The sequence below is a fragment of the Eucyclogobius newberryi genome, unplaced genomic scaffold (assembly GCF_026437365.1).
Source record: "Eucyclogobius newberryi isolate DKJ021-1_F unplaced genomic scaffold, fEucNew1.0.hap1 SCAF_10, whole genome shotgun sequence".
NCBI lineage: Eukaryota > Metazoa > Chordata > Actinopteri > Gobiiformes > Gobiidae > Eucyclogobius > Eucyclogobius newberryi.
The window spans coordinates 8,802,134-8,817,720 of NW_027315724.1; the positions used below are offsets into that span (position 1 = coordinate 8,802,134).

General features: G+C 42.1%; 1 protein-coding gene and 1 pseudogene across 4 annotated transcripts in view; one reads left to right on the forward strand and one right to left on the reverse strand.

The window, feature by feature from the left end:
• Positions 1 to 15,587, reverse strand: part of robo2 (roundabout, axon guidance receptor, homolog 2 (Drosophila)) — a 614,701-nt gene that overhangs the window by 348,775 nt on the left and 250,339 nt on the right. The window lies entirely within an intron of this gene.
• On the forward strand, positions 14,066 to 15,485 carry LOC140371868 (piggyBac transposable element-derived protein 4-like; annotated as a pseudogene).

The following is a 15,587-nucleotide window of genomic DNA, read 5'->3' on the forward strand; positions in this document are numbered from 1 at the left end:
CATCAAAATGTTTTCCATTGAGCTTCATATTCTGGGTCACACTAGTACAGCAATGCTCGGATTTGAGCCTCTGTAGAGATTTGATACTTTTTTTGCCTAGTGTGGCAAGATGAATGTTTTAGTATTGTTTTGAATGATCTTATTAGAACCAGAAATCAGATTAAATTAAAAACCAACAACGCCACTGGAGATTAATCCAGAAAAACAATTAAAATAAAGGACACACAGGTTTGTCCATTGACAGTGGCAGAGCTGAATGAATAAGTTAATAATTTATTCTAGGTTTGCATAGGTTTAACTGGTTAGTTTACAGTCTTTTGTCATCTCCATTCATATTACATTAAGTCCATACGTTCACATACAGTGATTAAAAAGGGCCAGTGCTGTTGGATCTCCACTGCCTAAAGAGAGAAGGTAGAAATTAGGCTGATTCCATACCTCAAGGATGAGACGTACCCAAGACGCATCCCGTTAGGCCCCCCTCAACGAGCCATTACGTTCCTGCCCGACCCGCCCTGTACCAGCTACACCGAGGACTCCAGCTGGGGACATGACAACCTTGCAGCTCCAGGACTCCGGTACCGTCAGCCGGACCACACTGGAAATGAGGCGCTATGGAGGATGGTGACATGCTGCGCGTTTAGCCCTGCATCGCAACGGCACTAAAATGCATATAATTGCTCATTTAAAGTACTAATAATACGTAGATTTGCGGGACATTGTAAAATACATTTACCTGGCCCTCACGAGACAACCCACGCAACACGACGACAGCCGCAACAACAGGAAGGCGGAAGTGGCAAACAAGGAAGGCAAGAGATACGAGGGAGATTATATAGTAGCATGTAATTGGAGATATCCTTTTTTAAGTGACTCCTCTAATAGTTTTTACTCCTCTAACATTTTGCTCATCCCAAAAGTCCCCTCTATAACTGATGAAACACACCAAAATGCAAGAAATGTGAACTTCTCTTTTTGAAATTTTCAGTTTGGTTTTGTTTTACTTTAAACCTGACCTATTCAAATATGTATTATGTTATTAAGACGTTATGGATTGTAGAAACTGGTTGGTGTCATTGTATAATGTTGTGCAGTGCTTGGTTAAATCTATAACTGAACAATAGTGTTGGGCGGAGCCTCCTGCTGCTCCATTGTCTTGTAATGACAGTGTTATATGCTTATATAATTAGACCTATAAGCAAAATGAAATGCACAATTCAATATGAGCAAAGCCTGCCATTTATCAAACTGTGTAAAAAATAGAAATACATTACTTTAAGAGTGTAAGTAGGGGGCACTTTATATGAGCTCTTCATGCCCTGCCCAGGACGGCTTTCACTGAAAATTAGTCATTGCTAAAATAAAAATACCGTAAGCTTGGTGATTGACTATTTAGCAAAAAAAAAAAAAAACATGTGAAGAAATTAGCTATATTGTTGACCTCAAAGCATTGTTCGTTATACAAATGGAAAGTTCCTCATGCATATTGTCATTGTGTCTTTGGGAAAGGTATCAACTTTATTATTTACAAATGAGATGATCATTTGAACTTGACTTTTTGACAATTTCAGCTCCATAAACTCTGTACATCTTAATACTTCTTCTTCCTTGAATATAATATATCCTAAATAAACCATTCCACTACCATGTTCACACAGACATGTTCCTCTTACTAGAGACCTCTGTTTTGCCCAGATGCAGTTAGAAAAGCACGTTGACAGCTGCTGGAGCCTGGTGCAAACATGTCAAATTCCTCCCCTTTCACTAAGCTCCATTTAGTGCCTAAACGTTTTTGCTTCCTCCTTCCTCTTCTTCAACCGGCCCACACAACCTACCTTCGACCTCTCAAGCCGTCCTACTTTTTACTGTCCTGTCCTGTGCTGTCATTCAGAAGAGAGCAAAGGGGCTCTGTCAGGCCGGCTGTATGGGCTGGAGGAGGAAGAGGAAGGAGGAAGCAGGAGTAGGTGGGAGGAAGCACAAGGAAGGAGGAAATAAGAGGAAGAGGCAGCGGGAGGGAGGAGGGTGCCAGATCAGGAAAAGGAGGCAGGAAAAGGCAAGAGGAAGCCCAAGGAGGAAGCAGGAAGAGGAGGTAGAGGGAGAAGATCTGAGAAAGCAGGGCAGTAGGAGGAAGGAGAATGCAGCATGAGCAAGCAGAACGAGGCAGCAGTAGGTAGGTGGAGGAGGAAGCAGAAGAAGGCATGCGGAGGGAATAAGGTGCAGGAGGAGGCGGTAGGAAGCAGGGGGGGGCAGGACAAGGAAGGAGGAGATATTTACAAAGAACACGTAACATGATACAGTATATTTACACATAAATAAACACGGTAGTGATGCATCTTTTGTGGTCTCATGGTGCACCTGCGGTCCGCTGCGCTGCAGGACTAATTAGACTAATTTGAAAGGTGAATATGAGTTGGATTGTAATAAAACACACAGCGTTTTGAAAGAACACATCACAGCTGTCCCCTCTGTCCTTGCGTCTGTCCTTGTCTTACTCTGCGTGAGCTGATTTACCCGTGTGATTTATGCGTCTTCACATCTGGTTCTGCTCCTGAGCTTGTACTTAGTGAGTGAGTGTTGCATTGTAACATGAGTGTCCTTGTTTTCTGCCGCGTCTACATTTACTTCCTCATTAGACAAATTTCTCTGTGAATCTGAGTCCGATTGTAAGAAAACACAATGTGTCCCCTGACGTCTTCTTCTACAGCAGTGGTCCCCAAACTTTTTGACTCGAGGGCCACATTGGGTTCTAAAATATGGCCGAGGGGCCGGGCCAGGAAAATATGGTGTGTTTGTGTGAACTAATTAATTACTATACATTACATGCAAGATTGGACCTGTAACTTGTAACAAAGCAACAAATGCAAGGTGCAAATTATTTTCCAAATGCATTAAATAATGATTAATTATCTACTGTCTTCAACTGTCCACAAGAGCCTTCTTCAGTGTGTCAAACACTTGCACTTCCTGCTTGATTGGCCCCGGTGGCCGTTTGTGGTGAATTTTATTTTCTGCGCGCCATAGATTTTCTTGTGCGCGCACTAAGTGCGAGCAGTGCACTAAGTGCGAGCAGTGCGCAGCTGCGCAGGCGTGCAGCTTAGAGGGAACAGTGCCCATCTCTTGGGGTGGGCATTACAGGCAAAAGGTAAAATGAACGGCCAGCCGCAGTATCGTGAGTTTGAATCCCGACTCCGACATTTGCTGCATGTCCTCCTTTCTCTCTCATCATTCCCCTTCCTTTCTTTCTCATTCCATCTACACTCTAATAAAGCCTAAGGAAAAAGAAGAAAAAAAAAGTTTTTTTTTTTTTTTTAAATTTTTAATATAACTTGGACAAGCTTGGCGGGCCGGATTGAAAGGCCCAGCGGGCCGGATGTGGCCCGCGGGCCGTAGTTTGGGGACCACTGCTCTACACAAAGTAATTCAAAGTGCTTTACAAAATCATTATACCATGATGCAGCACTGAGATTGGTCCAATCTCCGATCCACTTTTCGGTCAAGCCCAATAGAGTGAGAATCATTGCTGTTCAAGGTTACACTATCCTTAATATTTCAGGTTTAGGTCAGGGTTGCAAAAGGTGGATCGCAACCTCCATCCATCCATCCATCCATTTTCTACCGCTTGTTCCCTTTCGGGGTCGCGGGTGACTGGAAGCTATCCCGGTGACTTCGGGCCTTAGGCTGGGTACACCCTGGACAGTGGCCTACTAGTCGCAGGGTCAACACAGAGACATAGACATGACAGACAATCATTCACTCTCACATTCATTCACTAGGGCCAATTTAGAGTCACCAATTTTGCCTAACACATGCATGTCTTTGGACGGTGGGAGGAAGCCAGAGAACCCGGAGAGAACCCACGGTAACACGGGGAGGACATGCAGACTCCACCCAGAGAGATCATGTGATGTTGGTCTGGTCTGGGAATCGAACCCATGATCTCCTTCTTGGGATCGCAACCTCATTAAGCCTAATTTGAGGCGCGTAAAATAAGGACACTTAATGTAGGAATATTGTCTTTGTACCCTTTTGAAACTAAGATGTATGGTCTGGACCAATGTTCCCTCTAAGTCTTCATGTAAACACACAAACTCTCTGACTCTCAGACATATGCACTGTGGCCACGCCAGTATCACATCTGTTCAAGTTACATGGATTAATAAATTGAAGCAGGAAAGTATCTTAGATTACTTTCAATTTAGTTATTTAATCCATCTACAATGAAAAAGACAAACATCTTGTTCATGACCTGTGTAGCAAAGGCAGACTGGGTAAAAAAATGTCCCAGGAGTTGAAGTAATATTTACTCCTGGAAATCTTATTCATTACAGGGGGGTCTGTCTGAAAAATCTGAAAATAGGTGTGTTTTTTATTTTAATTTTTTTGTTTCATCTATTTATTTAAAATTGGTAATAGTTGCATGATATCCTATATACTACATAATGGTAGCTTGATCTTGATTTGTTATATAAACAGAGCTGAATATTGGTTTATATAGATGTTTGTATTAATTTCATGATCAGCACCCATTTTTTAAGTACATCATGTTACCAAGTACTTTTGAGGCAATAAAAACGTATTTAACTAGATAAATGAAAGATAGATCGAGTTTTATATGCCTAGTATTTGAGTGCTACAGGCCAGGCCGGGCTGTTGCTGATCATATTACTGCAATGAGACGGTCCGTGAATGGCCCATGTTTAGACAGCTTTGACCTTAGTAAATAAACTGATTAGAACTAATCTCGCTAAAACTATTCAGAGATAAAAATGTATGACATCAAAATGCTGGTTCACTGACTGCGCCGCGGTCACGCCTTTCGCTCAGCCTCACTCATAAAGTTTCACCAGCGTTTTTCTACTCACATTGTCAAAGTGTCCCGTGCCCTTCATCACTACTCTGCGTGGGCCGCTGCTCTTTGGAACAGGGGAACTAAAATCTGTCAAATGCAGCATTTGACCTGCAGGAAATCCCACAGGTCTCTAATCAGGGCCGATGGGGCCCTGCGGCGCTGCTCTTCTACAGTAAAAACAAAACATCTGATTTCTCTACACCACATTTTAACGTATCTATATGTAATGCATTTGGTTTGGATAATGTTTTGGATAAACAGGAAAACAGCTGAAGCTAACGTGCGCTAGCTTAGTTTTGCTAAGCGCATGGGCTCAACATATAAGTTACCATCACAGGAAATACGATGGTTTATCACAAGATCAGCTGGATCTGTATAACACAGGGAGATGACAAAAATGATGTTATTTTTTCCAATACGCATTTCTATATATAGCTATGTGTGCTTATTGAGATGTTCTTCAAAAGCCCAGCATGTTCCCATAAATAAAACAGCTACACTTTGGAACCAGTCTCATCACGTCGTTATTGCTATAATTCGAAACAATTCAATTCTCCACGCTCTTATTCCTGCCTTCACATGGAGCACAAACACTGCGCTCATAAGGCATTTGGTGGGGCAGAGAGAATTGTCCATCTCCAGGGGGAAGCTAATATCGTTTTAGGACAATTGGTCTCCTCTGACTAGCACAGCTCATTTAGGCACTCTCACCAGATGGGCAACTGGCAATTCAATCCAGTTCCCTCTGGGCTAAAGAAATCATGTGCACCCAGGCGCCCCATGTGACCACGTTTACTCCACCCATTTCATAACCTGTCATAATATTTACACAATTTCACAACTCTGTGATCCCATTCAGACTGACTTTTGTTTTTTGAAAGAGAATGATGTAATATGCACTATGTAACGTAGTAAAACAAAGCCACAGTTGTAATAGTATTAGTAGTAGTAGTGGTTAGTTGTAGTAGTACTAAAAGTAGTTAATTTCCTGCATCCAAACCACACATTAATCTTATTCACAGACCAAATTACACTGATTACTGAGAAGAAAAACATAAATTGTTCAAAAGTTAGTTTACCAAACGTACAATTATCATGGTGAAGATGAGAATTGACCATGAAGATGTCAGTGGCGTGTGGTCAGGGCAACCAATGCAAGCAGTGATTGACCGATAAAATCTAAAGTTACCAAGTGTCACAACTATATTTAAATTGGTTCGAATAATATTCAAATAAGCCTGATTTCCCCTCACTTCTGCTGAAGCTTGGCTAAAAGTCACTGTGTCTTTTCGTGGCCTCTACAGGCCACTGAGCAGCACTGCGTGAAGCCTGGTTCTTCATCTCCCTTTTCATTCGGTGGCCGTGTTCAGAGGCCCATTCACGCTCCACTCTCTAATGTGTGCTTTTACAATCAGTGTGCACAGCAGCTGGTTTTAGAGGTCTGCGCAAGCACTCTGAAAACAACACAGCCTCAAACCACGCTGAAAAAACCTGTGAGGAAATCTTTGATGTTTGCAGTTTGTGCGACAAGACTTTGTTTGTAGTGAAGGCTTTGTTCACGTTTCTAATGATTAGACATTGAGAGTTTTTTCTGGGTTTTTCACTTTTGTGTGGAAATGTTATCCACCAAGTCTGTTTGTCCATCCATAAAAGTCACTGCACGCCACTGGAAGATGTGAAGATGAAGTTGAAGTTTTGCAAATACAGTGAAACTACAGTATTTTATCATTTTATCTTTCAAATACAATTCAACCCAAATTTACACAAAAATGGGCGAAGCATCACAACAGCGGAAGAAGCAGAAAAAGCAGTCCGTATTTCTCCTCAAATCGGCCAAAGTACGGCCATCAGCACCGCCATGTTCATTTTGGTTTGGTTGTTTTGACTTCCGTCCAAATCACAATGCTGCTCTGTGATTGGTTCCTGTCCCGCCCGTCGGGTCTAAATGTCATGTGATTTGCCCGTTTACCACTGGTGCGTACTGTAAACAAATCAGTGGGAGCCTAACAAGATGCACTCTGAAGAGTGTGTGAACTCACAAAAATTGTGAGAATTCATCTTGCTGGCAAGGTCATTGGAAACATCAAATGTCTTTGAAACCGTTACTTGCAATAGTTTGAAAAGTTTCTAGTTCATTTATTTATCGTTTTTATTTGTTTTTGTTGTATAGTGTTTTGATGTATGCATTTATGAATATTGAATCAATATTTTCATAAACCTTCAGTACAGAGACTGTTATTTATGTATTTGTTATAACGTAGGTATGTATGTATTTCACATTATAATTATTATTTTACAAATCACATTTATTGAACCACATTTAATTTTTGGGCGATTTTCTGTTTGACGATGCCTTTCCAAAATAATACCTTACCATTCATTAACACCTGCGCTCCATTTGAAATCTACACTCTCAAATTCCAGATGCAGCCCTCCTCCATTTGGCTGATATTTGAAATCCCCGTTTGTGGCTGGGGGCACTTTTCAAAACAGTTTATGAAACTGTTAGTCTCTGTATGACCTGCACACTCACTGCACAGTGGGGGGGCACTGTGCAGTGAGTGTGCAGGTCATACAGAGACTAACCTGACTCATCTATAATGTATTGACAGAATATGCTGCTTCTTAGAGGGATTAAACTTTAATAACTCGCTGAGCTGGGTAAATACGGGAGCCGCGTTGGAGGAAGCACTGTCCTGTGTCTGAGGCCAGACACCACAACAAAGAACACCTACACATGAGATAAAATGGGTGAAAGAATTGACATAGTTTACTGATTGATTGTTTAAAATGCTGTTTAAAAAGGCACTGTGGATTGTCTTGTCAATACTGTTGTTTTTCAAATGATTTTTTGTGTAAATTCATACGTTTCAGATTAAGGAACATTTACCTCAGTCATTCAAAACAATTCATACTGAATATTATGACTTTTGAATGGTGAAAAGTCATATAAACATGACAACGTTGGTTGTCATGTTTTCTTTCATGTACATCATTACATAATGATTCAGGAATGTCTAAGTTTAGTAATCAAACCATTAATCAGTCAATGTGTGGTCCACTAGATTAAATGGATTTCTGTGAGACAGCAGGAAGTAGAATCAATTGTGAGAGTTATCTGAAGATTTTGAGTAAATCATGAATCGTTAATCTGCCTTTTACACACAAATACACAGTTTCCTAATACTTTGTGGCCAAACCTGCTTGTCAATGCCCAATCTAATCAGATCTCGGAAGCTAAGCAAGATGGGCCTGGTTAGTACTTGGATGAGAGGCACTACGGATACCAAGTGGGACAACAGTGCACACTGTCACTGTGTCCTTAGGCAAGACACTTCAGCTACATTACTTCATGTGAAGGAGCTTGGTGCTTTTGGACTGTTGGTAGCAGTGTGAGTATGTGGGAATGTTTGGTGGATTGCTGCACTAGTTTTGTAATTTGATTGTAAACTGTATTATATGAGTGCACGGTGGCAAAGGCGGATAGCGCTCTTGCCTCCCAAGAAGGAGATCATGGGTTCGATTCCCGGACCAGACCAACATCACATGATCTCTCTGGGTGGAGTCTGCATGTTCTCCCCGTGTTACCGTGGGTTCTCTCCGGGTTCTCCGGCTTCCTCCCACCATCCAAAGACATGCATGTGTTAGGTAAAATTGGTGACTCTAAATTGGCCCTAGTGAATGAATGTGAGAGTGAACTGTCTGTAATGTCAATGTCTATGTCTCTGTGTTGGCCCTGCGACAAGTTGGCCACCGCCTAAGGCCCGAAGTCACTGGGATAGGCTCCAGTCACCCGCGACCTCGAAAGGGAACAAGCGGTAGAAAATGGATGGATGGATGGATGTATTATATGAGACAGTGCAACGCCTACCCTTTAATGTACCTGAAATCTGTAGTTAACTGCACTTATTTGTACCAATGGGTCTTGCAAAGAAACATAAAAACTGCAGCACTTGCCTCTAAACTAATTTGTATATTATGTATATGTATTTAAATTAGAATCCTTTTACTCTGTTAAGGTTTTTTAACCTCTACTGTTTTAGTAAATAACTAAAATACTGCAGTTTCGATTTAATATTCTGAGTGGAATCCAGTTTATAAACCTCTTGGCACTGTGGGCCCATCCCTTTCTTGTGTGGTAATTGTGCAGCTAGACTTGACAGTGGGAGTGTATGAAAGTGGATGGTTGGAAGTTGGAGGAAGTAAGTATGTGCAGAGGTTCTTGGTGGATGGCTGGTAGTAGTGCAAGTGTGTGAAGGTGTTTGGTGGATGATTGATAGTTGGATTGGGGCAGAGTAAGCCTGTGTTAAGCCTAAAAAGCTCCCCATCAGCAGCGGGAGAACACTGTTATGACAGGGCCTATAAGTGGAAAGTGCTCCTGCATTTGCAGATAATCTTACTAGTGTAGATGCAGACAGGCCCCTGGATCATGTGACCCCTTGTTTAGATGCAGTCCATGGCAGTTATGAAGTGGGATTGAGGGAATATCATACAGGGCTGAAAACAATGGCACACTGGACAGACTGGGGTTAGGTTAGGGCCTAAAGGCGGGATTTATAATGGGCAAGATGGACTGGCTGGAACACCACTGACTTCATTGTGAGAGGATGCCCAAAGGAGCCAAAGTATTTAACAAAAAAGCAAGACAACCACGTGGCAGACACTTTTACAAGAGCTTTGCCAAGAAAACTGTTGAAAGAATGGGGAAGTGGGCATTTCAGTCCAATGTGGCCATTCCTGAGAAGCAGTGTTGTCAGATCCTCAAAATCATGTTATTGTACGGAGGCCAAAATTATTATTATTATTTTCCTTTTTTTAACCAAATAATCTCACATAACAAAATGCAAGAAAAAAGTGTTGACGCCTACATAGATCACCCATGTGTAGCCATATGCACAAACAAACCCAAACACATGCACTATTGGACGACACATTTTTGGGAGTGTCTACAGAGCTGTGGCGCTCGGCCGAAACTGCCATGTTATTTTGTGCGGCTCCTGAAACTGCTGTGCTATTTGACCGCGCCGTTTTAGACCACGCCGGGTTAGGGTTAAGGTTAGGGTCAGGGTTAGGGTTAGGGTTAGGGTTAGGGTTAAGGTTAAGGTTAGGGTTAGGGGTAAGGTTAGGGTTAGGGTTAGGGTTAGCCATGAGGCTATATGGCAGTGCCGCGGTTCCTGAAACTGCTGGGCCATTTGACCGCGTCGCGGCTCTGCAGCCACGGCCTAATTTTTTTGACCACTTTTCCCATTAGGGGTCATGGGTTACTGGAGCCTATCCTACTGACTTTGGGCTTTAGGTGGGGTAAACCCTGCCAGGTAGTCGCAGGGTTAACAGAGACATAGACACACAGACAACCATTCCTTAGGGGGAAATTAGAGTTGCCAATTTTACCTACCACATGCATGCTTTGGACCGTGAGAGGAAGCCGGAAAACCCGGAGAGAACCCCTGGAATGCAGACATCACCCAGAGAGATTGGGAGGCACAAGCTCTAACCACTGTGCACTCCCTATTGGAAAACAGTATTTTTCCAATACATTTTCTTAACAAGTACATATAGTCCTGAAGGTCAAACATCATGCTCCCAAATGAGCCAAATCATAGACCAAACTGTCTGGGACTGTGGGCAGCAGAGAAAGTTCCTGCCCTGACCCTGAACAACAGCCATCTGTGCACTGAGGTCCCATTATTTCAACATTTCTGTCCAACAGCATACAACACAATAATATTTATGGTCTGACAGCATGAAATAAATAACTCTTTGCATTAACTTCATTATACTATGACCTTACAGTTTTCCCTCTCTTGTTGCTCCTCTGCTGAACAGTTCCACAAATACACTCCACAGAACACGTAATCAGAACTTTCTAATTCAGCTGGGAAATTCTACTTTCCCTTTTAGAGAATGTAAATAAGATAGCAACACAGTGCAATTAGTTTTCATTGTTTTGAGGCGTTGACCAATCAAATGTCAGAACACACGCATACAGCTCCACACGTGTCCGATCCGCTGCTGATCCTGGGTAATTTTTTTTTATTCAACAGGGGAAATAATGTGTACTGTGAATGCAGAGGTTCAGTCTGACTTCAGAACAGACCAACACAAAAGCAGAAAGGACAGAAATAATTAAACAGGTCTTTATCTAATGCTCCAAAATCATTGTACATTTGGGAATTATTTTTGAATTATTGATCGCACACAGTACAGGGGTCAAAATTATAACATAGTTATCATACATCTGGCAACACCTGTAGAGGGGCAGCACAAGATTGAGCCGGTTATTATAGCGCAAGACACTTCAAAACTCAATGCACAGTCCCAAATTATATTATGTCATGTTATGTTCAACTCTTCCATCCTTAAGTCTATAGTCACTGTATTCAGGCTGAGAAATAGATTTTCAAAGATAGGTGCCAGGGGGGCCCCCTACCTAAAAAAGTTAGGGGCCCCCCAGCAATTTCAGGGGGCCACAAGCGCACGCGGCATCGCAGTGTCATAAGAACAAGATAAATTTGTTTTTTTAAACCTCGTTATTAGCATGTAAAACAATTTAAAGTACTTTTATCTTTTATTTGATATGAAGGAAGAGCACAAATATTGAATTCCTATAAACCAGAGATCATGATCTTTCAATACTGTTTAATTTAATATAATAATGTTTCTTGGATACAAAATAAATACTGTATACAGCATTTGACACAAGGAGATCTTATGTTCTGCAGCAGGAATAAATAAAATCAGTCTACAAAATAACCTGAGTACAGACACAGCAAGGAGATCTTATATGTTTTATAATAAATATTCTGAATCATAATCTTCTTGTCAGGGAACAAATCAAGTATAAATTTTGTTAAAATAGTAGCTTGTAAGAGTTCTGTTAAATACCAAAGCTTGTCAAATAAATACCTGTGGCTTGTTGTATCCCTTTTGGGGAAAAGCCAAACACACCGTGCAGTACAACAATCCAGCCTCCTTGTCGTACTGATGCCATGGGAAAGGTGTGTCCCACGACTCCATATATTGTCTGTCCCTTTCATTCTTCTCACAAGGCTGAGCAAATGAATATGTCTGTTTGCCGTAACCCGACCGACCCAGTATAAAACTAGCCGACTGAAAGGAAAAAAAAAATCAGCTTTTTGTTGAAGTAACGTCAAATTATTTTATTTTTCTATTATTTCGCCGACTCACCGATCGGCCTTTCCTAAAATGCCGTGTTGAATATTTTCATGGCGCTATAAAGCCTGTCTTTCGTCCGAAAGGACTGATGACGCAACGCATATGCGTCTTCATTTCCTGTCCTCCACATGCTTCTGTAATGTAACAGAAAGCGCGAAAGACGGAAATAGTATTGCATTGTACAAGTTGATTTGCTTCTGTCAGCACCACTGAACTAGCCATAGTTGATGTCACTTTCTATCATGGTGTGCTTGGTTTAAATTTGACTTACGCAATGCATTCTGGGATTGAAACACGCCCAGCAGCGTCCCCCGCATGTTCCCCCCGCTCGCCTTCGTAACCAAACTAAAGGATAACGGCGTACAAAAGGTCGAATGAAATATCTTAAAATCGTGAGATTTAGTCCCCCGATCGGGTTGATGGAGACGTTTTTCGTCATTGATTGTTGAAACCTGACCCCTGGCGGTCACTCCGAGTCAAAAAATGGCAAAATTTTGATCTTTTTTTTTTTTTGCCTTCAAAGTAAAAAAAAAAAAAGAATTTGCCTACCGACCCACATGAAAAATGTTGGGTTGGGTTACAGCAAACAGACAATTTATTTGGGGCAGCCTAATCATTTTTTTTTTTTTCTTCTGTTCTTCTGTAACTTTTGTCTTTTGGGTGGTAGGGGTTTTCCCCCTTCAAGGTCCCCCTTCACATCGACATACAGTTTTTGTTGTAAACAACTTTACTCAGTCCGTTATTCAGTCTTCACTTTTGCCGCAAAATTAGACCGGGCATTTCCGAGGACACATGAACGCCACAAGAACGCAGAGGCCAATCAGATGCCCGCTTCATCGAAATTAGATCACGGACACCGCTCGGCCAATGAGAAACGAGAAGACTGTCTGTCAAAACGAAACTTAAGCGCTGAAAATGCCCCGAATATGGCCAAATTACTAGTTAAATCTTTTTTTCAAGGAATTTAGATACAGGGGCACGGCGAGTCCCCTCCTAATTGAAACCACGGGCCCACCGGAGATTTGACTGCTTACGGGCCCCCGTCTATTTCGCTGCCTGATATTTACATGAACAAACAAGGATTTGGGGCTGCAATCTTATCAATATTTTACTAGTCGCACATAGCAAATTGCTAATACAGAAATTCTTGAAGTCCTTTTCAAACAACAAAATATTTGTTTTTATTATTTTTTTTAAATGTACTCAACAACAAACAAACTCAAATTGTCTTTGCCCCCAAACCTGTCAGACCACACTTTTATCTGTTTACAGCGGGTCAAACTAAAATATAAACAATGTATTTAAATATTGATGACAATTGTATTTAAAAAACATATTTATTATCATTTGTATTTTTTCAGAAATGTTGCATTAGAAATGTTACTTTTCGATACTTCAATCAGTATCAAAATATCAATATTGGGAATCAATCCACACACCACTATTAAAAATGGGTGCACTTATGAGAAACACATTTCAACCACTGCAGCAGGAATATGAGAGGAGTGACAGTGTGTGAACATCTGAAATAACCATGGTGAAGTCACTGGAACACAATCTGAGAGCATTGTTTGAAATATTAACCCTTGTATGTGGTCTGTGGGACCCGTTTTCAGTTTTCATCAAAAGAAAAATAATACAATGCAATTGTGTGTGTGTGTGTGTGTGTGTGTGTGTGTGTGTGTGTGTGTGTGCGTGTGCGTGTGTGTGAGAGAGAGAGAGAGATTTGTGTTTCTGCCCCTACCGGTCACACACAAGGTTGCAACATTGCTCCACATTCCCGCGCTCTTTTCCACTCACACACACAGAGACAGAAGGTTTGTGTGTGTGTGTGTGTGTGTGTGTGTGTGAGTGGGCTTGCTGTGTGTGTGCATGCACGCGCAGGTACCACACAATGCACCTGCGCCTGATTTTTCTCACATTCACTCAGATTTTAACCTCTGTCTCATGGGAAGCAGTCCTTATTTTCTACAAAAAATCTGAAGTGGAACACTATAAACATAACTTTGCCAGTGTGGTTCCTTATCACAACTGATCAAGATGTCCAAAAGATTCCCTGCTGAGAGGGCCTTGCAATTGATTTTGGAAGAGACAGAAGATTTTCATGAGGATGTAGATGAAGATGTTTCAGAATATGAGGATCACATTTCTGAAAATTCAGAGTCTGACATTGACTTGAAGAGGATGAGATTGAGCATCAGCCAAAACGAAGACAAGCCGCAGCCCCAGCTCCAGCCCCAGCTCGGGCCCCAGCCGCAGCTCCAGCCGCAGCCTGTCAGCAGCTAACTAGTGAAGAAATATGGTTGTCCAAAAGTGGTGAAATTGAATGGTCTTCTTGCCCAAGAAATGAGCCACCCCGCATTGCTGCCAATGTGATCAAGTTGCAACCAGGGCCAACACGGATGGCAGTTACTCATGTGCAGGACATAATGTCTTCTTTTGAGCTATTCATTCCAGATGTTATACAGAAAATGATTCTGGATTGCACTAATTTAGAAGGAAGACGTGTTTTTGGAGAGAGGTGGGCAGAGATGGACCAAACAAGTTTACAGGCCTACTTTGGGCTTCTTATTCTTGCTGGAGTTTTCCGGTCCAAAGGGGAATGATGATGATGGAGGATGCCCTGAGAAAAACCAAGGGATGAGGGTTGTCCTGGACATGGCTGAGGGACTCAGTGGGCATAACATCATGTGTGACAATTTCTTCACATCTTACAAGCTGGGACAGGAACTCCTGAAGAGGAAGCTGACCATGGTGGGAACCATAAAAAAAAACAGGTCTGAGCTCCCACCCCAACTGTTGCCTACCAAGAACAGGCATGTCAACTCCTCTAAATTCGTTTACACGACTGACACATACTTGGTATCCTATGTGCCAAAGAAAGCAAAGAATGTGGTACTCATGAGTGCACTACACAGGGATGGGAGAATCTGTGGCCTGGAACATCAAAAAACAGAAATAATAATGGATTACAATGCCACAAAAGGAGGGGTGGACAATTTGGACAAGCTGGTGTCTGCCTACAGTTGCAAGAGAAGGACCCTACGCTGGCCACTGGGGATTTTCTACGACATGCTGGACATCTCAGCATACAACGCCTTTGTCATCTGGATGGCGCTGAACCCAGAGTAGAACAGAGGGAAGCTTCAGAGGAGACGCCTCTTTCTTGAGGAACTGGGCAAGACACTGGTCAATCCTCAAATCCACCAGAGACAACATGCCCCCAGAACCTCAGCCTCTGCAGCCACTGTGAGGAGAATTCAGGGGGACAGTGCAGGTGCCCCATCCACCCAACCTGCAGAACCACCATCTGCAGAGCCTGAGGTAAGTGTGTGAGGCTGTGTTGCATTATATTTTTGACACTCAGACATAGGTTTTAGTTAAATTCATGATCTTTTCATTATTGTAGGTTGCGGGCGGCAGCAAGAAAAAGCGACGCTGTGAAGTATGTGGGCCCTAGATGGACCGGAAGACCCAATAAGATAATCCTTTATTGTTCCACATGGGGAAATTTCATTGGTGCAACGCAGGAAGATACAGAGGTAGATACAGAAGAACAGAT